This window comes from Phocoena phocoena, chromosome 11 (assembly GCF_963924675.1).
Source record: "Phocoena phocoena chromosome 11, mPhoPho1.1, whole genome shotgun sequence".
Lineage (NCBI taxonomy): Eukaryota > Metazoa > Chordata > Mammalia > Artiodactyla > Phocoenidae > Phocoena > Phocoena phocoena.
The window spans coordinates 24,933,309-24,959,245 of NC_089229.1; the positions used below are offsets into that span (position 1 = coordinate 24,933,309).

General features: G+C 43.8%; 1 protein-coding gene across 1 annotated transcript in view; it reads right to left on the reverse strand.

The window, feature by feature from the left end:
- ELK3 (ETS transcription factor ELK3) overlaps positions 1–25,047 on the reverse strand; it is a 66,872-nt gene extending 41,825 nt beyond the window's left edge. The window contains exon 1 of the mRNA XM_065887176.1: positions 24,827–25,047. The gene's annotated coding sequence lies outside the window, so the exon portion shown is untranslated. The remainder of the gene's footprint in view (positions 1–24,826) is intronic.
- Between the last annotated feature and the right edge of the window lie 890 nt (positions 25,048–25,937).

A 25,937-nucleotide genomic window follows, 5' to 3' on the forward strand; every position in this document is an offset into this window, starting at 1 on the left:
AGGATCCACTTCTAAAGCATCACTGCTCTTACAGGAAGAGGTATCCTTCCGCATTAGATACTTTCTGTACCCTGCTGACTGCACCCTCAATCCCGCCGCCTGCTGTGGATGGTCTCTCTCTCACCACTTCTGTTGGAACTAACCCAAGACCACAGTCACAGCAGCTGGCAAGACCTCATCCAGGCCTCTCCAGAGAACAAAGCTACCTGCTATTTGCCCCAACTGTTCCTTTTCTTTTGTAATTTATAGCCTAGATCTTGCCGCTGTGGAGCACAGTTAGATCATTTTAAACAGTTTGTCAAATCTGAATAATACACACACCTCCTTTTTTTTTTTTTTTTTTTTTTTGCGGTACGCGGGCCTCTCGCTGTTGCGGCCTCTCCCGTTGCGGAGCGCAGGCTCCGTACGCACAGGCTCAGCTGCCATGGCTCACGGGCCCAGCCGCTCTGCGGCATGTGGGATCCTCCCGGACCGGGGCACAAACCCGTGTCCCCTGCATCAGCAGGCGGACTCTCAACCACTGCGCCACCAGGGAAGCCCCACACACCTCCTTTTAAAGGAGCAAGAGGTCTGTGTGTTATGTTCCCATGTTGACAAATCCTTTTCACTAATTTTTTTTATTATAGTCTCCCTTCAATATAAAGAAGAAAAATGGATATAAACACCTCAAGGTTTATAATTCTTATACAGCCAGATAAAATTCACAAATAAAATAAGACTGCTCCCACCCTATTCAAATTAACAATTAATTTTGTATATGACACGATGTTTTGTTGAAAGGCAACCAACAAAAAGGTTATGGCAATGTAAGTTATTTTGAGTAAGATGTGTTTATATGATTATACCCTACAAAGAGGAGAGAGACCCAATTCTCTCTCCACTTTTTTCAATTTTTTTTTGAGTGTCCATTTCATGCCAAGACACCCTCTGGGTATTTGGGACACATCCGAGAACAAAGGAGATGAAGACCTCTGTCCTCATGGAGCTTACATTCCAAAGGGAGAAGACAGGCCATAAACAACAAACATATGACTATTAAAATACATAGTATGTTGGAAGAATAGTGTTATGGGGAAATGCAACCAGAGCAGGATCGGGGGGTGGGGAGCCTGGGGTGTATGAGCAGAAGGTCATGAAAGGCCTCACTGAGAAACTAAGAGTTGAGAAATAACTGTTAAAAAATAATTTTCAAAATGGGTGAAATCATGGCTCTCCTAGAGATATAACATGAAGACGTGTTAAAGATTTTATGTCACTCATTAGTCAAGCAGGAACTTGGCAGATATTCTAACGAGTTCAAAAAAGAATCTGAATAATAAAGGCATTTATAAATTAGGAATATTGAAATGAATGCACAAATGGGGTGAGAGAGGAATCAACTGAACACTGTAAGATAGAATTTGCATATCTATAGACAATAATTATTTTGCCATCAGTTATCTATAATTAACAGGATTGTAAAACAGCTTCCATAAAACCGGAATCACATCATCCAAAGGGGTTTTTCTCTAGAGACTAGATAATGCAGTTTTTCGTGGAAGCACAATTATTTTCTACAGCTTGCAGCAGGCGAGAGGGTGAACCACTTCTGTCTACTTGGAAGGTTACATAATGGGTAAAGCAGCTTCAGAGCCAGACTCTCTGGGTTCAAATGCAAGTACCAGTCCTGTCTGCCTGGGGGACTTCGGGTAAGTTACTTAACCCTTCTGTGCCTCAATATCCCCCTAAAGAAAATAGGGATGATGATAATAAAAGTATTTCCTTTACAGGGTGGTTACAAGGATTACATGAGTTACTAAGAATGCACTTGAACTACACCTGGTACATAATAAGTGTTATTCAAATATTTACTATTACTTTTTAAGCAACAGGGAAACCTCTGCATAGAACACGTTGTGAGGACATTTGGCCTTCACCTAGCTCAAAGGCATCATTTAGCTACTGTATCCACCTTGGTTCCTTGTTCATTAGACAGCGACTCCAATACAGGCACTTGAAACCCAAGGGAGAATGTTCAGCTATTTGGTGACTATTCTTTATAAGGTGACCTGGAATACGTTTAGGTGAGTTTTTTTTTAAAGACTGTCATCAAAAAATGAAAGAACATTACCAGATATACACTACTATATATAAAATAGATAAATAACAAAGACCTACTGTATAGCACAGGGAACTGTATTCAATACCTTGTAATATGTAAATTGATACAGCCACTGTGGAGAACAGTATGGAGGTTCCTTAAAAAACTAAAAACAGAACTACCATACGACCCAGCAATCCCACTACTGGGCATATACCCTGAGAAAACCATAATTCAAAAAGAGTCATGTACCACAATGTTCATTGCAGCTCTATTTACAATAGCCAGGACATGGAAGCAACCTAAGTGTCCATCGACAGATGAATGGATAAAGAAGATGTGGCACATATATACAATGGAATATTCCTCGGCCATAAAAAGAAATGAAACTGAGCTATTTGTAGTGAGGTGGATGGACCTAGAGTCTGTCATACACAGTGAAGTAAGTCAGAAAGAGAAAAACAAATACCGTATGCTAACACATATGTATGGAATCTAAAAAAAAAGGTTCTGAAGAACCTAGGGGCAGGACAGGAATAAAGACGCAGACGTAGAGAAAGGACTTGAGGACACGGGGAGGGGGAAGGGTAAGCTGGGACGAAGTGAGAGAGTGACATTGACATATATACACTGCCAAATGTAAAACAGATAGCTAGTGGGAAGCAGCCACATAGCACAGGGAGATCGGCTCGGTGCTTTGTGACCACCTAGAGGGGTGGGATAGGGAGGGTGGGAGGGAGATGCAAGAGGGAGGAGATATGGGGATATATGTATACGTATAGCTGATTCACTTTGTTGTACAGCAGAAACACACCACTGTAAGCAATTATACTCCAATAAAGATGTTAAAAAATATATCTTGTAATAACCTACAATGGGAAAGAATCTGAAAAAAATATATATATATAACTGAATCACTTTGCTGTACACCTGAAACTAACACAACATTGTTAATCAACTATACTTCAATTTTTTAAAAAATGAAAGAACAGATTGAAAAAAAATTCTGGCAGAAAACTCAGATTCCCGATTACATATTTGCTGCCTTCAGCTTAAGAAACACTGGTTTAAAATACTTAGCCTGAGACCTCCAAGTTGTTGTGACTCCAGCAAAGATGGCCCTTGAGCGCTCACACTTCCCTTGGAGCTAGTTCTGTCCCCATCTATCTTGTGCCCCTGGAGTGGGGAAGGGAGTCAAGTAGATGAGAACTGTTGGGTCAGAAAGAAGAAAGAGAAGTGTTCTAAAACGACAACCTAAGGGATAGCCATGACAACATTGCTTATGAAGATGGAGCCCACCTGGGTCCGTTCCCTGGGCTGGTCATGGTGGAGGTGGTCCAAGTGTAGAGCTTGTCCACTGGCACAGAGCTGGAGGGACACTTAGGCAGACTCTGAGCGGTTACTTTCCACCCTCGTTCTGTGTTTTCAACTCCTTGTTTTTAAAGAATGCAAATAGTATCATTGATTCATCCTTTAATTTCTGGATGGAGGTTCAAAGAAAAGGATGCTATAGACTATATATACTGATGACTCTCATCATCGCTGGTGCACCTCTTGGCCCATATGAGAGCCGTCAGGCCACGTGGCCCTATCACAGCCTTGGCATCTCCCTCGGGTCAAGGGTACCAGCCACCAATGCTCTGGGCACTCTAACTAGCTAAAGCCAGGCAGACTTCCACTGAGCGTGGTGGTGGGGAGCTGAACACCCTCCACTCCTCAGGAGCAGAAACAGGGCCAACGCTCGTGAAACAGGGTGGGAACAGTAAAATGCAGTCACCATCCTCGTGCTAAGTCAGGTGCCTCAAACAGTAAGTACAAAGTGCAGGACAGACAAGGTCAAAAGGTCCTCCCAAATGGACATAATTGACACTCACACACTCATGTGAACACACTCATCCCAGGGGTCCTTACAGCACTTTATCATAGTCTGTCCTCCAGTGTTATCATTCATGCATTAATCTGTCTTTTCCGATTATAAGAGCCTTCTCTTGGTTTTCTCTGTACATGTTGGGTATTATCTATTAAGCCTTTACCATATACCAAGCACTTTGCATTATCTCACTGAATTCCCACAACAGTCCTCTGAGTTAAATAGAATTACTGTTCCCTCCTTGCAGATGAGGAAATTGAGGCCCAACTGTGGAAGAGCACAGTCTACTCTCTGTGTGGCCAACATCAGTGCAAACTGTTGGTCACCAGTCCATGATGAGTTAAGTATAGGAATTGAGAGTAAATATTTAGAGACTTCACTGCCATTTGTCATTGTCACCACATCCAAGTATGTGATCAGTAGGCTTGTCTGGTCAGCACAAACTATGGAATAGTCAGAAACATGAAGAAGGACCATGCGTGATGTTCAAGGTTAGTTTTTCAACTGTAACCCCAAAGTGTATACAAATCTAGAATTCACGGGTTTCATTAAAAGATGATTTAACTGTAACTGTATTACGTTACAGGATAAACTGTTGGAACTGGCAACTAATGAAGGAATGAAGATTAAAATTCAGCAAACTTGCTGCATTTTAGATGAAAGTTAAAAAAAAAATATCCTGAGTTTGCCGAAATGCGTTTAAAAATCTCTTCTTTCTGTCTGGTCAACATACCTCTGTGAGACGGGCTTCGCTCAGGCGTAATTAAAACAAAACACAGAAACAGTTTATATACCTCGTCTCCTGAAAGTAGCACTGTTGTATCCAGCCTAGATTAATTAGTCAAGCTAAACACTTTCCTACGTGAAAAGCGAAGTATTCGTAAATATGGTGTTTGTTTAAAGTGTGCTTATAGGCATTTAATACAAGGAATCTCTATTTCACTTCTGAATTTTCCTTTGGCTAAAATTACAGAACGACAAAAGTTATCAGTATGAATAGCGATCTTCTATATAACTGCCTTTATATGCATTTTCATTGAATATGTAGCTTTTATTTATTTATTTTTTTTGCGGTACGCGGGCCTCTCACCGTTGTGGCCTCTCCCGTTGCAGAGCACAGGCTCCAGGCGCGCAGGCTCAGCGGCCATGGCTCATGGGCCCAGCCGCTCCGCGGCATGTGGGATCTTCCCGGACCAGGGCACGAACCCATGTCCCCCCAATCGGCAGGCTGCGCCACCAGGGAAGCCCCGAATATGTAGCTTTTTGTAATTATTTCCCCAATTATGTTTATTCTTATTTATTGAAATATAATCTTATGTCTGCCTAATCTATAATAAAAACTAGGGGCTTGTATTTTGGAATCTTTGTTTTTAATTTTATTTTCCTAGTAATTTATTTTTATGGTATCCAAAATTATCAGTCCACAATGTACTGGAAATTTAAAACACCGGTCCTTCTCCACAGATGGTTTGAAAAGCACTGCTCTTGAATGTTGACTCCACGAGTCCCAAACTTTGTTTTGCTTGCTGACGCAGCCCTAACTCTTAGATCACTGCCGGGTCATAGTAGGTGCTCAAGAAACATCTGTCAAATAAATGAATGAATAAAACTGAGGTTAGTATAGGCCACAGCCCATGCCCTTAGCCACTCTGTTATACCGCCTCCTACCAAGGGTATAGAGGTCACATCAGGATCAGGATTAGGGTCAGACTAGCTGGAGAAGGCTTTCTAGAAGAGTCAGCTTGAGCACAGCCTTAAACAAAAGGTGAGGAAAATTTGAAAAGGGTGAGAGGATTTGATCAAACCCTCTCTTTCAAAAGCTGAAAGCTAGAGTTACGGAACTGCTGCTGTCCAGAGAGCAAGCCCAGAATTTCTCCCCTTTCCTTGCTAACATTTAGCTTCTGTTGGGTCCTAAAAACCAGGTTCTGGTACAGATTTACAAGTCACTGAGTTGTGTCCTCAGGAGTGAGTCTTGGGTAGGAGAGCATTTGAGGTTCTGCAGGCCAGAAGGCAAGAGAAGAATATTCTCCCACCTTAAAAAAGAAAAGGGTGAGAGGACAGAGGCAGATGTTCCCCGCAGTGGGCAGGGCAGGGGTGGGGGGCAGCAATGGCAAAGGCGAAAGCAAGGCTCAGTGTAGGGGCCTGGATGAAACGGCTCTGCGATCTACCCAGAGACAACCTCCAGCTTGTGCCTGAAAAACAAGGGCCACCCTAGATGCACAGAGAACAAACTAGTAGCTACCAGAAGGGAGGGGGAAGCGGGGAAGGACAAGATACGGGTACAAACTACCGTACATAAAATAAATAAGTGTGGGGCAGACACAAGATGGCAAAGTAGAAGGACGTGAGCACACCCCCTCTCACGAAAACGCCAAAATCACAACCAACTGCTGAACAACCATCGACAGAATAAATAAGCTACAAGGAACAGCACAGGGAATATAACCAATGTTTTATAATAACTATAAATGGAGTTTATAATATAATAGCCAATGTTTTATAATAACTATAAATGGGGTTTAATCTATAAAATCTGTTGTACACTGGAAACTAATATTGTAAATCAACTCTGCCTCAATTAAAACAACAACGACGACTAAGTCCAGAGGTTACTGTGCTCCTTCAAAATCCACCAAGCCTCCAGCAGCGGCCAGGCTGCCAGGAGAGTTAGCCCTGCCCCATGACCGCCAGCATCACCACCTTGTCACCCTGCAGCCAGGAGGGCTCCCAGTGAAGCTGATGGTAGATCCTAATGCTCCAGGGACCACCACCTTGCGCAAGTCTAGGGTCTCCAGGGATTTTGTATTTATAACTTGGTGGGGGCCTGTACAAAGAGGATTTCCCCAACTTGTTTAAGCTTCAGCCCCACCCCGCGACACCTAGACCTGTCCCGGCCCCTTCTCGGGCCGCCTCCTCCCTCATAGAAGTTGCTTTCCTCTCCTTGGAGGCAGGCATTCTATCTGCCACAAGGTGGCGCCAGACATCATAACGTGAGACGGGACTGCACAGAGCATGTACGCAAAGCGTGAGGTTTTTGCTTCCATTCTTAGAAGCTGAAAAGCCCACTTATTTGCTTTTCTTTATATCCGTGGCAACCTAACACTTCTCTTTGCATGTTTCTGGTTTCACTTTTTAAGTTACACTGAGGTGGGGCCTGAGGGGGGGTCAGATTATCTTTATAAATCCTACATATTGTGGGAACTAGAGAAACTAGCCAACTTAAAAACACCAATTAGTCAGAAACGAGAGAGCCCAAGGAAAGGAGAAAAACTCCTGTGTAAGAAATAAACAAAGTAGGTGCTCCAAGTTCATGTCTTTTTACTTGTTAAAAACTGCACGGTTACAGAAGTGAATATGGATTTGAACACTTAGTACTGAAAATTCTCTGAAGTCCAATTCCTCTGTCCAGAGCAACATCTATTGAGAGTTTCTGTATTGTTATGTTATCAGCGTCCAAGAGAAACGTCAGGAACCATCGCACTCCCGATGCAGGGGGCCCAGGTTCGATCCCTGGTCAGGGAACTGGATGCCCCATGCCTCAACGAAGATGCCGCGTGCCGCAACTAAGACCTGAAGCAGCCAAATAAATAAAGATTTTTTAAAAACAAACAAAAACAAACACCTGTACTTAAGGCAAGGAATTGGAAAACAACAATTTGTACTATTTGTGGTCTGCGATAACTCAGCACAGAATAATTTTAGGGTACCAAGTCAATAAGGATTAACATTTGGTAACTAAGCAGCACAAACTGAAGTCTTTTTTGTTATTTTTGAGAAGGTGAAACTAAGATTATTAACACTTTCAGAAGACATCTTAATTACTGTCAAACACTGCATGTAAAAAAGAATGCTAATCGGTGAGGCCAAGTTCATGTCCCTCAAAGCTCTCTTATCTATTAAAAAATGTTTATATTCTCATTCATTCTGTGAATATCTACAGATTGTCCATGCTTTGAAGAGCAGAGTGAACAGGAAAAGAGGGAAAGCAGCCATCGCTCAGCCTACTTTTTTACCCTTTAGAGTTCACAATGTTTTTCAAATCCGGTTTTTCAAATAACTCCTCTGAGGACAGAGAAAGAATTTTCCGGAGAAATCACTGATAGCCACTGTAATAACATCTGCCCTTTACTGTGTGATCCACCCCTCCTGCCTTCTGAAACTCTGTTGTCCGTGGGTAAATGAGAAGCAGTTCAACTGGTTTGCTGGAGACTTTTACATGGGTGAATTTCCTTTGGAAAAGTAACTGGATGGCTACATTAACGCCAGCTGGGAAAGTGCGTTCCAGCCATTCTACTTCCTCCCACATCTGTATATGCAGGCCATTGCCCCCCCACCCCATGATTGCACATCCAGCCCTATCTTATCCCACATTTTCAGGCTAGGCCCACATGCAGATGGGAAAGGGCCTCTTCTCACTCTTGGCTGCCTCACATGGATACCCCTTGGGTCCCTAATTTGGCAATATCCCAAAACTTCCTAATGTTCCTGGTACTGAGTTTGCTCTTCCTGGGCCAGAAGAGGTGGTGATTGGTCCACGGGGTTAAAAAAAATAATAAATGCTTTTCCCAGAAGCACCCACCTATTTCTCTGCACCTGAAAGAAACAAGTCGATTTGAAAGAGATAGTGTATGGGAGCAGCTGGGCACAGTGACCTGTACATTGTGAGCCTTCAACAAGGCTTAGATGCTGCCTGCATCTGCGCCTTCTATGAAGCTTTCAACAAGGCTCCCACAGATGGAGCTATTTCTTGTTAGCCATCATTCCATCAGTGTCACCCAGCAATTCCAACACAGCACCTGGCAAACCACAGGCATTCAATAAAAAAGTGTGCCATGAATCTCAAGTTCTTGGGATCTCGATTTCTTTACCTTTAACACAGGGACTGTAACATCTGACTTCAGAGACTCTTCTATCACGTGCTAAAGAGCCCAGACACAGTAGAATTTTATTCTTCTCTTTTTTTCCTTGGGAGAAAGATGGACTTGTCCACTTCTCCATCATCTCCCCACATGGCTCACAATCAGGTAGCCACACAAACAGTGTACGATCTGTAGTCCTCCACATATGTACACATCTCCATTTAATCTCTTCCTTGAAAGCATCAGACATAATTTTATTAAGCAGTTAAAGGAACACAAGCCTGCTAGATCAAAGTGGCCAACTGGTCACCCAGCTTTCCCAAAGTGGGTCTGTAGTTCATTACAGCCAGTCAGTTACTCGCATCCACCTCCCCTGTATGTCAACATGCCGGGGAAACAGACTCAGAAGCCCTGGGCACTGCAGGGAAAATCTTTCCAGGTAACCAATGGTATTAAAAAAGCAGACGTCTTGAAAGATGATTAGGACTGTAAAAAATCAGAGGTTCCTACAACCTGAGACAGACCCCAGGTGCCCCCATGGAGTCTCACAGAGAAATACAAGCTCTGCTGACAATGCTTTTTCTTTAAACAGATGGGCTGCTCCTTCCCAGACATTTTTGGACTAAACCCGAACCTTCACTTTCTTTGCAATTGTTTTTGTTGTCTGTGTTGTTTGTGAGGATCTTAATTCTGGCTTGAAGCACGTCCCCTTTCAGCTCTCATACTTGGTAACATTTGGCTTCCTCTTCTTCTGCAGGTTGTAGGCAGGAAACTGGAAAATGGGCCACAGGAAACCTGGCCTCCTACATCTGTCCCACTTTGTAATTGCAGCTCTGGTTTCATTTTGCCTTGTGTGTCAGCTCTGTTTTAACCCTCAACACGACGGCCAAACTCCGCTTTCTGTAAGAACACTGCTACTCTTATTGCCCAAGGAAACTCACTGAGACTTTTTTTTCTTCCCCAGAGTAATTAACCATATGAATTCAACGTGGAAAAAAGTACTGAACGAATTCTCCTAACAGTAGTCATTTGGATCAAAAGAGTATGGAGGGCTTCCCTGGTGGCGCAGTGCTTGAGAGTCCGCCTGCCGATGCAGGGGACACGGGTTCATGCCCCGGTCTGGGAAGATCCCACATGCCGCGGAGTGGCTGCGCCCGTGAGCCATGGCCGCTGAGCCTGCGCGTCCGGAGCCTGTGCTCCGCAACGGGAGAGACCACAGCAGTGAGAGGCCCGCGTACCGCAAAAAAAAAAAAGAGTATGGAGCTAGAAAACTGATACATTCAAAGAGATAAAACTACTAATAAGTCCCCAGTGAAAATTCAAGACTACTTCATAATACTGCACACAGCAGAAGTTATATCAGTATGATTATTAGTGGTCCAAGGCGGCCTGACAAATTTTGACTTTTGCGGCTTTGATAAATAACATATGAAAATAAAATAGAATCATTCTTCATTATAATCTCTCTCATTATGATGCTATTTCAAATTATGTTTCTTAACCATATCACCAACTATTAGGTTCAACCATATGAAATTTTTTTTATGGGTCAAAAACAGTCAAATACCAGCAGTCTCATACAGTCAACCTAAAGCATATAATTACACCCAGAGAACAAACACACACACACACACACACACACACACACACACACACTCATCCCCAGGGCAGTATCTTCTTCCTGTGTTTGGTCCATGGGCCCTTTCTGAGACTAACATTCTCTAGTAGAGAAAAAAAGATATATTTAAATCCTAAAGGTAATTTATAAATCTCAAAGAGTCCCATTCTAAAGGAAATGTTAGCTGTATCGTCCCCCACCAGCCAATACTGAGTGTCCATGGAATTCTCAAGAATAGGGCTCCTACAAAAAAAAATCCATTACTTATTTAAATAGGAGCTTTTCTTTTTTAACGCTAACATTTGATGAGCATTTACTATGTACCATTGTGTTGAGCACTTGATACACGTTATCTGAATTTGATACTGCATGACTTAACAAGGTAGACTAAGACACTCCGGCCACGGGAGTATTTTGGGAAAACAGAGACTTGTATACAGGGCACATGGCTCCAAAGTCCAGCTTCTTAATCACCACACGTAGTTTCCCCAGCAGAGGCTTCATTTCTTATATGCACATCTCACTGCTACTAAGAGAAAAGTCCCATTTTAACAGAGGGCGATACAACATTCCTATGAGAAATCGAATCAGGGAGTTTTCTTGTTCATTTCTGGCTTGCCTCATCTGTGACTCCAGTTGTTCCAACTGGTTCTGTTTTTAAGAAAATTTGAACCCATCCCACCATTACTTTTTTTAAAAACCCGGTTCCCCTTTAAAAAGATCTGCTATTGGTTTAAATACATAGCTGTGTCATCCAATGCTAAATAATCGAGGTTGCCTCTTGATGAAGACAGGAGGTGAGAAGCTGTGCCTTCTGTAACCTAGCTCCTTCTCAACAGGAAAGACATCCTCTTGTTCGGTGTGTGCACACTGTATGGTGGAACAAGAGGAAGAAAGTGGAAAATGAAAGGTAGGTGATGTCGCCGGCCCCGGAGTGGGGCCCCAAACCTGCGTGCATTTCACGTAACAATGACACGTACCATGAGAAACACTGCACTGCGAACGGGGACAGGATGGGGATCCCACTGAAACGAAAAGACTGATGGGACTTGGTGAGCACCCAGCAGGGGCTAAAAATTTTTCCTTTAAAAACAAACACCTCTGGGGAAGCCCTCTTTCAGGTTCTAAGAAAGCCATATTTGGGATTTCATGGCATCCCATGACACGCACATAAAATTTAAAAAGGTGTTTTGCATTCAGTAAAACTTACTTAAGATCTTGCTAACTGTTCTTGAATTTGAGCTTCAATTTAATGAGCTCCCTAATTTCCAGTGGGTATTTCCCCAAACACACAAACCTCTGATTCTTATATTTCATAGGCCTTTGAATGGAAAATCTTTTACCTAAATTTTTGTCCTGTTAATGTTAATAAAATTCGATCCTGTGTGCAAGGGGAACATTGGAAGTCAGAACATATAAATTCTCATCGTAGCCATGACCTTAAAGAGTTGCATGGGGCTTCCCTGGTGGCGCAGTGGTTGAGAGTCCGCCTGCCCATGCAGGGGACATGGGTTCGTGCCCCGGTCCGGGAAGATCCCACATGCCGCGGAGCGGCTGGGCCCGTGAGCCATGGCCGCTGAGCCTGCGCATCCGGAGCCTGTGCTCCGCAACGGGAGAGGCCACAACAGTGAGAGGCCCGTGTACCGCGGAAAAAAAAAAAAAAAAAAAAGAGTTGCATGACCTCAGGCAGGGATGTTAACTTCTGTTTCAACTTCTTAAGCAAGGCCAACCCTATCCCCCTCCATACATGAAGGTCAGCAAACTAAAAGACTTTTTACAATTAAGAGTATTTCAAAAGTAAAAATCTAAGATATCCTTTTGATCAATACATCGTGTAAGTGATCTTCAAAATAAAAATGGAATAATGCCTCCAGCTTCAAATAAAGCCTTCACAGAGAGATGTTTTAAATCTGTGGTTGCCTTCACATCAGAAAATGTTTATTTGCTCACTTTGTTTAGTTTTACAAAAATCGAAAAGAAAGGAAATCTTCCATGCCACTTCTACTAGAATGAAACCATAACCTTTCAGATAAACGTGAAACCTTTTCTGTGCTAAATAATAAGCTGGAGAAGGCCACAAGTATATACCCAGTGCGGTAAGAACACTTCTGCATGACACAAAATGATGGTAGTTTTTCCACATCCAGAAACTGAAGCATTTCCTGCCAGAGCATCCTCCAAACTCTTCTATTGTGTTGAAACTGTAAAATCTTTCTAAATCAGGACTTCCTCCTATTATGCTTTGGAGGCGTCTTTCTGGGAAGGGTAGATCCAAGGCAAAAGGTAGGAATTCCTGCAGCACCACCCAGTGGAAACATTAGAAAAAAAAAAGCAAGATAAAACACGTTTAATAAAAGAAAATTCATGTCCTAAGCTCTGCTAATTAAAAATCTGGACAGTGCGCTTTTTCCTACAATGGCAACCAGCAATAGGTTTTGCTTAACAATAGTGCCCTTTTTCCTCGGTGCCGTTCCTTAAATGCCAACCACACAAATGATCGTCAACATCACATCTGCCTTGTCTCGCTCACATGTGTGCACACACACTGGGCCAGGGAGGAAGGAGTTCCGGGTGGGGTCAGGTGTGGCCCGAGACACCATCCCTTCCTCTCAGAAGGATGCCCCAGGGACCGTGGGGACCGGGAAATCTGCACAGCTGTGCTCAGCGTCCCAGTCCAGCTGCAGCGTCGGGCATTTCCTGGCAGAAAGGTAAGAACTGCGCATCTTTCCCTTTCCCTGGTCTGAATACACCTGGTCTGAGCCACCTCCAGCATCTGCAGGCACTTCTACCTACCTCCCTCAGTCCCCCCAGAGGGAAAGTCTCAGAGCCTTTCCTCCCCCTGTGGCCCTTATCTCTGGTCCCCCCGCAGCTCTCTCCATGGTGACCATCGCTTCTGCTCCGACCAAAGCCTCCCACAGGTCGTTTCAGTCTCTGTCTACTTCACTTATGCCCTCATCAGAACACATCTCTTCACCAGCGGCTGCCTCTCACACACGCATGACACATCAGGCTACTGATCTTGGGAACGGGATCGGAGCAATAGGAAACCCCGACCATCTCCCTCCAGCTTTCCTTCCCAGAGAGCCCTGGCAGCAGCCAGGAGAGGGAGAGAGCTGTCGTCGTCTTCCCGGAGAAACTGAGAACTCTCTCGTCTTCTCTACAGAATTTTAAATAATAAAGTATCATTTCTTCAATCACGTCTGGATGCTTAAGTCACTAAAGAAAATGGTCCCTAACATCAGCACTCCTGGGAAAGTTATCTTCCCCTCTTCCTGGAATAAGTCCACCGAAACCATTTTACATGTCTTTTAAAAAGAGAAAATGATACTAGTTAGTGGATCTTGATATTGTTTAGAAATATATGACCTGTGTTAAAACGTTACAATATAGCATATTTGAACTGGTAGTTTGCAAATGGCTAATAGTATTATAAACCCTTTTTTCCCCCTTTTCTGAAGTGTAACAGTTCACAAAATGTGCTGGTTTCTGGAAATGTCAAGATTTGGAAAATATTGACATTAGCTAGTCTTCGGGCCCCACTATATATAGTACTGTTGCAAAAATGTTACGAGTTACTGGTATTTGTGTGACACCTTCTTTAGGGATTTTGGAGAAGCACTAAGGCTGCCTTCCAGGGGTGGTTACCTAAGCAAAGAACTGCACTCTTCCAGATCCTGTGGTCACTTTAGCATCACCGCTTTTCTTCAGCGCTCTTCTCGGCAAAACTCTTGCATGGTTTAGAAAATGCAAATTCTAGGCCTCAACATTTATACATAAATCTGGTATGATAATATATTCACGTTGGAAGGGATCTATAAAAAACAGTGACTCTGCAGCCTTCAAAATATCATCACCTGCTCATGTGGTGGACATCTGTGGGGGATTTTAGCTGCATCTAAAGTCATGAAGGTAGACTCTCCCTTTTGTAGCTTTACTGTCTCCATATACATATTTCTCTCCCACATTTTTGTACAGGCATCAAGTTTAGCTACATATAACAAGTACAGTGCCAAAATGCAGTTTCTTCTAAATTTAAATAACTGCTAATAAAGTTCTTTTTAACATGAAGCAAAACTACAATGGGGTTAAGTTAAAACAGCAAGCAAAAGGCATCTTGTTTTTCACAGAATGTCCATTTAAAATCTAGCCTGACTTGTAGACAAACTACAGTAAGTGGAACACATTTAAAATATCTTGCTGTTTCTGTTGAGTACAATTATTTGTAAAAAAAAAAAAAACTGTTGCAAAAATAGACAGTGAGTGATTTCAAAACTAAATAATCTCCTCCAATACATTACACTTAAAACTTGTTGATTAACCCCCAGACTGCAATGAATACGTGAACAAAATAACATTGAAACTGTCATCAAGTGGAAGACCGAGAGTTCATCCTTTCGTGTCAGGTTGATGTTGTGCACACACATTTCCTTCAAGAAGTCAACAAAAGCATCCCACAGAAAAGAATGGCTGTTGGTGGCATCAGCATCCAGCATCAGATATGTACCTAAAGCCCCCTCACAGCCCTTAATTGCCATTCGGGAATCTGCCCTCCACTAAGTTGGCTTTAGCCCTTTTTTTAAATGTCACATACAACTTGTTCCTCTGCTTACTCTTCCAGTAATTGTCCCACGTGAAAATATTAACTGTACAAATGCCAGCTTCCGCTTTAGATGATCTTTCCCCTTTGCTCCAGAAAATCACCCTTTCTGTATTTTAGTCATCCGGTACATGTACGATCTTCTACATCAAGGTCTTAAAGTTTCTACTTTCCTAAAGACAAATTGGTAGGTCTTAATATTTAGGTTCAAAAAAACAAAACAAAACAAAACAAAAACAAAGGATGTGGCAAAGCCTAGAGGAAGATGCCGTTCTTGTGGTTCAGCTCTGATTTAAATCAAAGCAGGGCAATGCTCTCGAGAGTGAGACACGGAGATTTTGAGAGCCCAAGTACTCTTGGGTCATTTTGTTTGATTCAAGACATCTTTTAACATCATATACTTTGGTGATCAAAGTAATTCACTTTAAGAAGTTGTTGGGGACTTCCCTGGTGGTCCAGTGGTTAAGACTCCACGCTCCCAGTGTAGCAGGGCACGGGTTCAATCCCTGGTCGGGGAACTAAGATCCCACATGCTGCACGGTGTGGTCAAAAAATAAATAAATAAAATAAACAGTAAAACAGGAGAAGAGATTTTTTTTAAAAGTACACTGAAAAATTGTTAACTCTCTTCAGAAGTACTCAATGTCATAAACGCAGAATTGAGAATTAGGGCTAAAGAGCCTAAAGAAGTGAACGAAGCAAAGCTAGGAATGCTGAGCGGCTGGCTGAGCGATGCTTCTGGTTTTGCTTCGACTATCAGAGGTGAAGTGGGCCCACCAACAGGCATTCTTCCCTCCTCTATAGGCTCAGCACGGATGTGACAGCATCTCTCTCTCCGCCTGGGGTTTAATCAGTTCCAACCCTGTCTCAGAATGTCACTTGGAGAATGTGGAGATGTTTGCTCTAAAATGTTTTTAAAAAGAAAAAAACAAAACAATAAAAAACCCCAGCCATGCTCTACTACCCAACACCCTCTGGTCTAAATGGTCAGTAACCGGAGCTTGAAAAACAGGCAGGAACATTAGCGAAAATAACTTCCCCACAACACTCATGAATTCTAGATTCCAGAGGATTTCAAAACGCAGGACCATACAAGAAGATGAAGGAGCCGCCTCCACATACAGTCTTCAAATAATACTAAACGTTTTGGTCCCTTCCTACATGTTCTGTATGGGGCTTGCTGAAATGATGAGACATCTAAGCTTTCTCCTCTCCTGAAAACTGTAACAAAAATCCAAGTTCTGTCTTGAGTTCTCACAATGAAATAATGATTCTTTGGGATGGAGAGCTTTAGCAAACATTCCTTTATGCGCTAATCCTCTGTACAGAAGCGGGGCTTGAATCCTACATGAGAGGGCTGACTCTACAGAGAAGGAACAAAAACTGAGATCACATACTGTCCCATTCTCTCAGACTCATGCATTCCTCTTGTAGCTACATCTATGGAGGCACACCCAGATACACAGACACACACACTCCTCATCTGCCAATGCTTATCTCCAACAACCAATGGCTTATATTTTAGCCTCTAAATGCAAACCTTCCAAACTCCAGTAAGGGGATGGGGGGAAGTTACATTTCCAGTTCACTGAGTATTAACCAGAGATGTATTCTTCTTAACTACTAGTGCTAGGAAATTGTTCTCACATCTACAGCCCCTTCCCCTTGCCTAATAGAGCTAACGGAGCATTCTGGGCCCCAGGATCACCATTCTGAAAATGATGAGAACTTACAGGTGGAGACAACGCAGGAATCCCTGCAGTTAATTCCTACGGACAGACCCTACAGTTACCCAGGAGCACATCCTGGAATAAATTCTGGGGCTTAATCTGTTGTGGTGGTGGTGGTTGTCTTAATCTCTCTTCTGACAATTAAGTGCAGGGAGAAAAAAAATCTGCTGAATTACACATTATGGTTAATCAAGGTTTGACTATCAACAAACCACTCCTTGGCAAAACCCAGCTGAAATTAACAGCAGATCTAGCCCTCGACCAAGAACAATTTAGGTATTTAATCATTCATCCTTTCATCATCACACAGGCAGTGTCATTATTTTAAAACTCGATCAGAAATGTCATTTATTAATTATAAAAGGTTATGGACAAAAGCTACACACACAGGTTTTAGTATAAGTGAGGAAGCAGTTTTAACAGTGAATATTATTATGGAACTCAGTCCAAGGGATCTATGAAAATGTGGTCAACTGAAGTCTTGATAAAGGACTATGATCCTTGCTGTAGAACGATTAATTTTAACACGGAAAGAACTGTACATTGAGGTTCTTTCAGGCTGTACTGTCCTATAAATTACCTAACTGCTAACCAACCACGCTGAGTATAACACTGATATCAACAATAGGGCTAAAGTTTGTCCTCTCAGATGTTAACACACCTGATCTCTGTACATTCACTTTTCCTACAAATCTGGACAAAAATTCTGGAAAATGATATATCCTCTATACAGGATCTTCTTGGCTGTCTCTTTGGTTTAACCAAGAAATATGCTGCTTATTAATTCAAATAATTGACTGTCTAGGAAAGAGTTGGATTTAGGCATAGCAATAAAGTGCTTTACCAATTCCACTGGCAAAATGCAAGGAGAGGAGCTATGGTGACAAAGTTTTCCCCCTTCAGATTGCTTTTAACTCAACGAATGCCAGGTATTGTACAAAGGGCTGGGATAAACACAAGGATGAGAATAGCAGATGAAGCCCAGAGGGAGCTTACAGACTGATGGGCAAGACAGATGGGAAACACATCTTGATACATACACGCACAGATATCCCTCAGTTTCCGAATCTAATGAATTCCAGGGTTTGGACGGTGACTCCAGATAGCAAAGGGTAGCCTGCTATCCAATCTACTTGGTTCCTGAGTTCTGGATAAGGAATATTAATGAATAATGAGAAACACCAGCCCTATCTCCAGATATATATATCTGAAACTGGTACCTGTGCTTGGATAGTAAGAATCTGCAGAGGGAGAATTCAGGTAACATGGAAACCTGTAAATAAAGCCTGTGGCAAGGACTCCGAAGGCCAGGGATGGATGACTGGGGAGATCTAACCTGGAGGACCAGCAAAGGCTTCCCCAGGGAAGAGATGGTTGAGCTGAGACCTGACAGATGACTACACACTGGCTCGAAAGTGGAGTGAGAGAAATCGACGGGAGTGGAGGAGCTGGAGGCAATTCCCAGAAGAGAGAACAGCACTTAGAAGGGCCCAGTGGCCAGGGGGCACATCACACATCTGAGGAATTGAGGAAAGGCCAGTGTAGTTGGCCTAAATCACAGCATGCTGCTTACATTAGAGACTTTTGGTCTCTATCCCAGCTGAAGCCACTGGGAGATTGTAAGCAGAGGAGCGAAAAGGTCGGATCTGTGTTGGAAGGACTGCTCTAGCTTGTGGGTGGAGAAGGGACCAGAGGGAGGGGGCGAGGGGAAATGTGGACCCCTCAGATCCAGCGGTGGAAGATGGACAGCATTTTCAAAGACTATCAGGAGGAAAGAGTAGGGACCTGACCTGGTGATCGAAATCTTGGGGCCTGCTCAGCACCCAACCTGGAGACAGTCACTGTCTCTGCCCAGTCACTGCCCTAGAACGAGGCAGTCGTCTTTAGAAATGAGTGGTGCCTGTCACAAACCTCAAAAAGAGGAGGAAAGGAAGTACTGCAGCTAATACTGACCTTCCCTCAGGTGTTCCTTATTCAATAAGGGGCCGACATGGGATTGAAGGGGAAACTTAAGGGGAATCCCTTTTTCCACCCCAAAACAGTTTTTAAAAATTGCTGTATATGTCTCAAAGTCAGCTTTTGGGGGATGACAGCAAACATTCACTCTACACTTTCACAACTCCTAGAAGAATCCAAGTTCTTCATTCTAAAACAGAGCATAGACGAATAGGACTTTGGGATGCAAGGGATCGTCCCTACCTCTCTACTCCAGCCACTTTGCCCTCCAGCCAGGGAAACTGAGGTCCAGGGACATTAAGTGATATCCTCTAAACACAATTGGTTTTAAGGGAATCTACGTTTTCCCCGCAGCACACATATTACTTTCGGTTAGTGTAAGTGATATTAAATAGTGTAGAAAGGATTTTTCCTCTTATTGGATGATGAGGAAATCCACAATTTCTGATGATTTATTTTTAACCAAGTAGATTAAATAAAAATACTGCAGTATCTTATCCAGGTGCTCTGGGGTATAATAACATGGTAGAGTCATGAAATTGCCACAATACAATTAAAAATAGCCAGGGAATGTTTTGGGGTGATGGAAGTATTCTCTACTTAGAGGTAGGGCGTGGGGATTACATAGGTGTATACAGTAACATTTAAGATCTGTGCAGTTTCATGTACGTAAGTTATACAACAGTGAAAGAAAGTAAAAGACACCAAGAGTCTCAGATTCATTCTATTGTTTGCAGTAAATGACCCCTAACCTCACCAAACAGTGTAAGAGAAGGTATCAGATACATGTGTTTTATACCTACTCCATCACTCCCATATTTATACCTGGAACATTAGGAATTGTTCTTAGATATGGTAGCTTTAAAAACACTTAGGATACTGTGTGCTTTAAAACTTCTTTTTGAAGCATGTATGTGAGTAAATTCATTTTAGTCCAATTCAGATCAGAATATATTAGTATAACCATCATCTTAATTTCTTTAAAAATATGCAAATAACTCTCACAGCCAATTATAAAATAACCCCATTTAATTCCTAATTTAATAATTACTTTCCAGCAACTGTGAATTAAAACACATAAAGTGGTCAATGAGTAATTCCTAGTGGTAAATCAACCAAGTTACAACTTACTGAAACGATCAATTCAAAGTTTATTTTTAAACTGCTGACATATATGTAAGTTTCCAGTAATGGATGAAAGGCCATTTTCACTTCGGTTGTGGGTAGGGATAATGGGGAGTCAAATTTCTACTTAAAAGACTGAAGGCCCTTAGGATTTGTTAACAGTGCACCCCAGACATAGAAAACAAACTTATGGTTACCAAAGGGGAAAGGGGGGTGGGAAGGGATAAATTAGAAGGTTGGGATTAACACATTACATGCTACTATATATAAATAGATAACCAACAAGGACCTACTGTATAGCACAGGGAACTATAGTCAACATTTTGTAATAACCTATAAGGGAAAAGAATCTGAAAAAGAATTTATATAGGTATATATACGTGTAACTGAATCACTGAGCTGTATACCTAAAATTAGCATGACATTGTAAATCAACTATACCTTAATAAAAAATAAAACAAAAACAGTGTGCGCGCACACACACGCACACTCTGATAATTCAATTTACTGGGGCTGTACTATAAGTGGCAAAACTGGAGTTTTCATGTTCTCACTGCCGCGGTTTCAACCAAAAAGCTACATGATCTCAGTTCAAACTGGCCATGGGCAATAGTACTCTTGAATTGAAAATCTACTTAAAATACCAATTTCAAAGTTTGGAAACTTTACTGATATAAAGTGAAACAGTAATAAGTAAGAGTCACCAAGTGTGCAAGAGGCACCTTCCTCCCTCCTTTATAGTTAGAGAAGTTCAAGGTGTATTTTTGGTCTAACCTAGTTTCTCTGTTTTCATCACTGAACATTCTATTTTGGTGTGTCGCACCCTGGACTTCCTTTTACTACATCTTGATATTCTACTGCAAATCATGACTCATCCTTAAATCATAGAGAAACTCATCAAAATCCCAAACTGCAGAGCACATATGAATTCAGTCTTTCAAGAGGGCAGCATTCTTAGAACATTACTTGGAGCCACAGAGACAAAAACACTGAACAAGTTCATGTAGAAATTATGTCAATCCACTGTTGAGTCAACACATTTATTAGATCAATAAATACGAGCTCTATGTGTGGTAATTTTGGTCTCAGTACCAGTTATTAAACTGTGTTACATGATACGTTAACTGAAAATAAGCTACAAAACAGAAAGTATAGTGTGACTCCAATTAAAAATTTTACGTGTGCATGTGCAGCTGTGTGTATATGTATTTTAAAAGACCAGAAAAATATACAACAAAATGTTAACAGAGGGATTATGGGAGATGTTTTTTTTTATTTGTGGTTTTCTGCATCTTCCTAAGATAATTCACATTAATATTTTTTATAACAGAAAAAAACAACTAACCTTTAGAAAATATTGCTATACTAATGTAATCTCAAATATGTCATCAATCTACAAAGGCAAAGGGGAATTACGGATAAATAATAAAACATAAAATACTCTTGCCTTAAACATACAGAAAAATTTGCCATGAGTGGAGTCCTTCATATAAGTGACCAGGACCGCTCATCTATATGTGCAGGTACTGGCCCTTAGGGGCAGAAGCCAGCTGCCTACAGCCACGTCACAGCCAGAATAAAAGAAATGGGTTCTCTGTCCAAAGTTTAATGAGGAACCCCAGGTCTAGGAAACATGAAATGGCTGAATCATTCCCTGGGACTGGAAGGGAGTAAAGCCGTTAATTAGTAAGCAGTAATTCACCATCAGCGAAAAAAGACTTTACTCCAGGAAGTTACATCCTTAGATAATATTTTTAAAGTGTTTTGGGTTTGTTTTGTCTTAGGTAATGTTTTGCAACCATATTGGTTTTTTGAATCCTATAGATACATAATTGGGTAGCACAGGGCGCACAAAATCCGATACGTGACAGCTAAGAAAGGAATATTTTAATTTATACGCACTGCCTGGAAGCCCTTTAAAACCGATTTCAGGAAAAGTTCTAAGAAGTTATTACAAATATAAATTTCAATATATGATCTCAGGGTTACTGTTATTGTACATTACCAGGTTTGAATTAGTAAATTTTTTTTACATAAGAAAAAGAGGAGGGCTTTAATAAATGTTTAGCAAAATTCAAATGGGGCTGCTCTCCCCCATGTGGGCTATTGCCATTCTGGTCTAAAAAGCATTAGTACCAAGTGAGTGAGCTTCAGAGATGGTCTCATTCAGCTCACAAAGGTACACCATCACACTGTCATTATTTACATGTCATTCCACACATATTACTGACCGAAAAGGGAGAAAATTCATGCATACTGTGTTATTCACATGGCAGAAAAGTGCCAGTGATGACTTTTAAATGTTCTGTTCCTTGAATGAATGCATATCTAAGTTGTCATCACCATTAATGTAAACAAGAGTTCCTCAATCTGGGTACTCCTGACATTTTGGGCTAGAAAATTCTTTGTGGGCATTGCTGGATGTTTAGCAGCATCCCTGACCTCTACTCACTAGATGCCAGTAGAACCCCCTCTGATTATAACAACCAAAATGTCCCCAGATACTGCCAAAAGTCCCTTGGGGAGCAAAATTACTCCCAGTTGAGAGCTTGATATAAGTGAACATTATTCATTCCAAATAATAACTTATCGGAATGAAGAACTCTAATTATCCCCTTTTTATTTTGAACGAAATGTAGTCTTGAAAGGAGAATACTTAACAACCTTCATCCTTAAGGAATAGTCATGCAAAGTGATGTTGGCTTAGGAAAGCTTTTTTCCTTATCTATTTAATGTAAGTTCTGTTATCCTACTCACAGCTTTCAATGCAACAATTTATTGAGCATCTACTCTGCACCAGATGCGGTGTTAGGGACATCCTGTACTCACACGTCCACTGACTCACACCCTGCTCGGGCTGCTTGGGTTGTTTTTAGGACATGCTTTGCCACCAGAAAAGAAACACGGACACCTTAAAAAACCCTCAAGAGAGCAGAGTGTCCTTGTCAATAAAGGAGCCCCACGGTTCCAATCAGTTTCCTTAAAATTCTTTACCCTTTTTAGTAATTCTACACATTTCCAACATTTAAAGGTTTAAAACAAAAGGCCAGAAGGCCTTTGCTATATTTGGCATAGAATGACCATCAGAGGTCTTTGCAGGCAGGATCATTACTGGAAACTCCAAAAACAATTAGGGACAGTCTTCTTAACTGTCTGACCCACGTGCCCTCCTAACACAATTTGTAATTTTATAATCCCCATAAATTGAAACTCATAACTGACCTTTCCCAAATAAGTGTGTGTCACAGAGAGACACACAGAAGAAAAGGGAGAGAGATCGGAGGGTATTTTTTTGGCAGTAGGGCTCAGAAATCAATTTGAGCTCATTAATAGATGCCCGGAACATGCTTGGTTTCTCGTCATCTCCGCCCTCCCCCGCCAGGAGTGAAGCACAGATGCGAGAGGATGGGTGTGTTTGAGGTGCGTGAGCAACAGAAACACACACACCTGGGAGAGAAAAACCTGTAAGTTCGAAATCCAAAATGGCCAAAATGACTTCAAAGTTTTCAAGATGCTGCCCTGAAAAGGTTCGTTGGGCGGCTGCCCCTCTAAGTAAATAAAGCCGTAACTTGTCTCCCTCTCCAGCGCAGGGTTCCCCCGGCTGACAGTGGCAGCACAAAACCCCTCCTGTGCCGAGCAGCGGAAACTCCTAATGAGATTAGTTGGTGTGTGTGCAGACATTACTTAGCAATGACTACAGGGGCTCTCTCTTCCTGCAGCAGCCAGTGGAAAATTCAGGGAACTTTTTCCCCCGCAGCAGCAGAATCCCTTTAACCCTCTTCCCCAGCCAACTCCAAAAACAACTTAGCCTCCCCCAGCGTCCCCCCTCCTGGCCGGGGTGCTGAGGGGAGTTAAAGACCCGCCAGGGACTTCCAAAAGCGGTAGGGTGGGAGGGCGCCGGCGGGGAAGGGGCGGGTGACCCCTCGAACACTACAAAGGAAACTGTAAAAGGCACAAATACATAAACCTGAGAAGGAGCAAACCACAGTTTCTTTGTGAGCTCCTCTAGTGAGTCATTTTCAAGATGCTGTCTGCTGCCAGTTTCAAAGCGGAAGCGCATGGCAATTAGTCTTGCCGTTTCCAGACAAGCCAGAAACTCTCCCGACACTCGTTTTTTTTTTTTTTTTCCTTCTAAAAAGCCCCTTTTGCAGTTTCTGAAATAACATTTCTTTCTCCCACCTCCATCCGCCGCCTAACTGCAGCTTGTCCTCAGGACGATTCGGTTCAGAAAACGTAACAAAACCGAGACCTCTAATTTTTTTTTTTTCAGCCCTCCAAAATTGTAATTCCTCCCCCCAAAAGTTACGGAAGCATTACAGGCCAACATTCAGATGCAAGCTGAAGAGCCCCATCCCAAAGTGCTGGGGGCTCCAAGACCAACTCCTGCCCGGTCCTCCTCCAAAACCATGTCCAGTAATGACTCCACCGGCTTTTAAAGGTCCGGCTGGGCGTGCGCCTGGGGCGGGGACCCGGGCGGGGGTCACCTGCCGAGCGAGAGGGGACGCGGCCCCCAGCCCCGCGGCTCGGCTCCCCACGCCCTCCGCTTCCCTCTCCACCCCTGTCCTCTCCCTGAATTCGACCGTCGGTGCCCACTGCCACCCCGAGGAGAGCCACAGCCCCGGCTAGGTCAGCGGTGGTCCAGCCTCCAGGCACGCAGCCCGCTCCAGTCACCGTTCCTCCCAGAGGGACCCCAAGTCTCACCGCCGCCCGCTCCCCCGCGCGCCCCCTCCTCCCGGCTCACAGCGCAGCCCAGGGCGGGGTGTGCCATCGCCGGGTGGCCGCAGCCCCCGGGCCGGCGCGCGGACCCGGCGCCGGAGCATCCCAGCTGCGCCCACTCCCCGCGGCCGCCCCCAGCCCCGGGCCTGCAGCCTCCGACGCGGTGCCCACCCGCCCCACCCCCACCAAGCCAGAGAGAAGAAAGAAAGAAAAAAAACCAAGCCCCACGAAACTTTGCAACTGTCCGAGCAACAGGCACGGACCCTACTACATACCCAGATGCGGGGGAGTTTTCAAGATCCTTCTTCGGGGGAATTTCTAGGAGGAACCGGGCGAAAGTCCCCGACTTTCCATGCTGACAGGCGTCTGCAGACGGTCTGTTGCTCTTGTAATGAGATCCTGATTTTTCCCCCCTTTTTTTTTCTTTCTCTCGCTCCTCTTTTTTTTTTTTTTTTTTTTTTTTTTCCTCTGGTGTGTGTGAGAGCAGGAAGTTGGAGCAGTCAGGCCGAGCCGGCTCACTTCCTTTACTGCATTATTCCCCAGGCGGTGTGCAGTCTGTGTAAACAGGCTTTTCCGCCCCGCGCCGCGCGCCCCGGCCGCGGCTGTGCGCCGGGGCTGGCCGCCGAGGCCCGCGCATACTCCGCCGCCTGGGGCCCCGCACCGTGCCCCCACCCGCCGCGCTCCACGCTTCCTGCTCGGCCACCCCCGGGGAGGAGCCTCCGGACCCCGGGCGACTCCGCGTGGCCGCAGCCCCTCCCCACGGGGGGGCGGGCAGCTCGGCCAGAAACGCAGAGACGCCGCCCCCGGCGCGCCGAGGGGCTGAGCTTGGGTTGTGGCGAGACGGGGGATCCCTCTTCTTCCCCCGGGGGTCCCTGTGCTGGGGACCGCGCTGGGCCCAGCAGTAGGGTCTTGCCCTGCTCGGTCGGTCGGTCTGGGCGGGGAGGCCCGAAGTGGGGAGGCCGCTGGACTCGCTGTTTTCTGTCAGCTGGGATGGAAGAGTTGTAGGGCCAGGGGGCATCGGGAGTAGGGCCCGGGTGCTCTGGGCCAAGGGCTGCTTTGCTTGTGGGTGGGGGTGTGATTGCTTAGGATGAGAAGATGTTGCATGTGCAGAAAAGGAGGCACGGGTTTTGTCAGGGGATGGACACAGTTCCTGTCTGGGATTTAAAAAAAAAAAAAAAAGCCAGCGCTCAGAGTAGGGGGCCCACTTTGGGGAAAAGGATGAGAAGCCGTAAACTGGAAGCCAGGATTCTCCAGGAAGAGCCCTTTCTGGCCGTTCGCTATGGCCCCGCCACAGGCCCAACCTTTCCTGCCTGCTAAGGGACTCCGGAGCGAAATGAGCAGCGGCCACAGAGCCGAGTGACTGAGGCTTCCGAGGGAGGCTCCGTG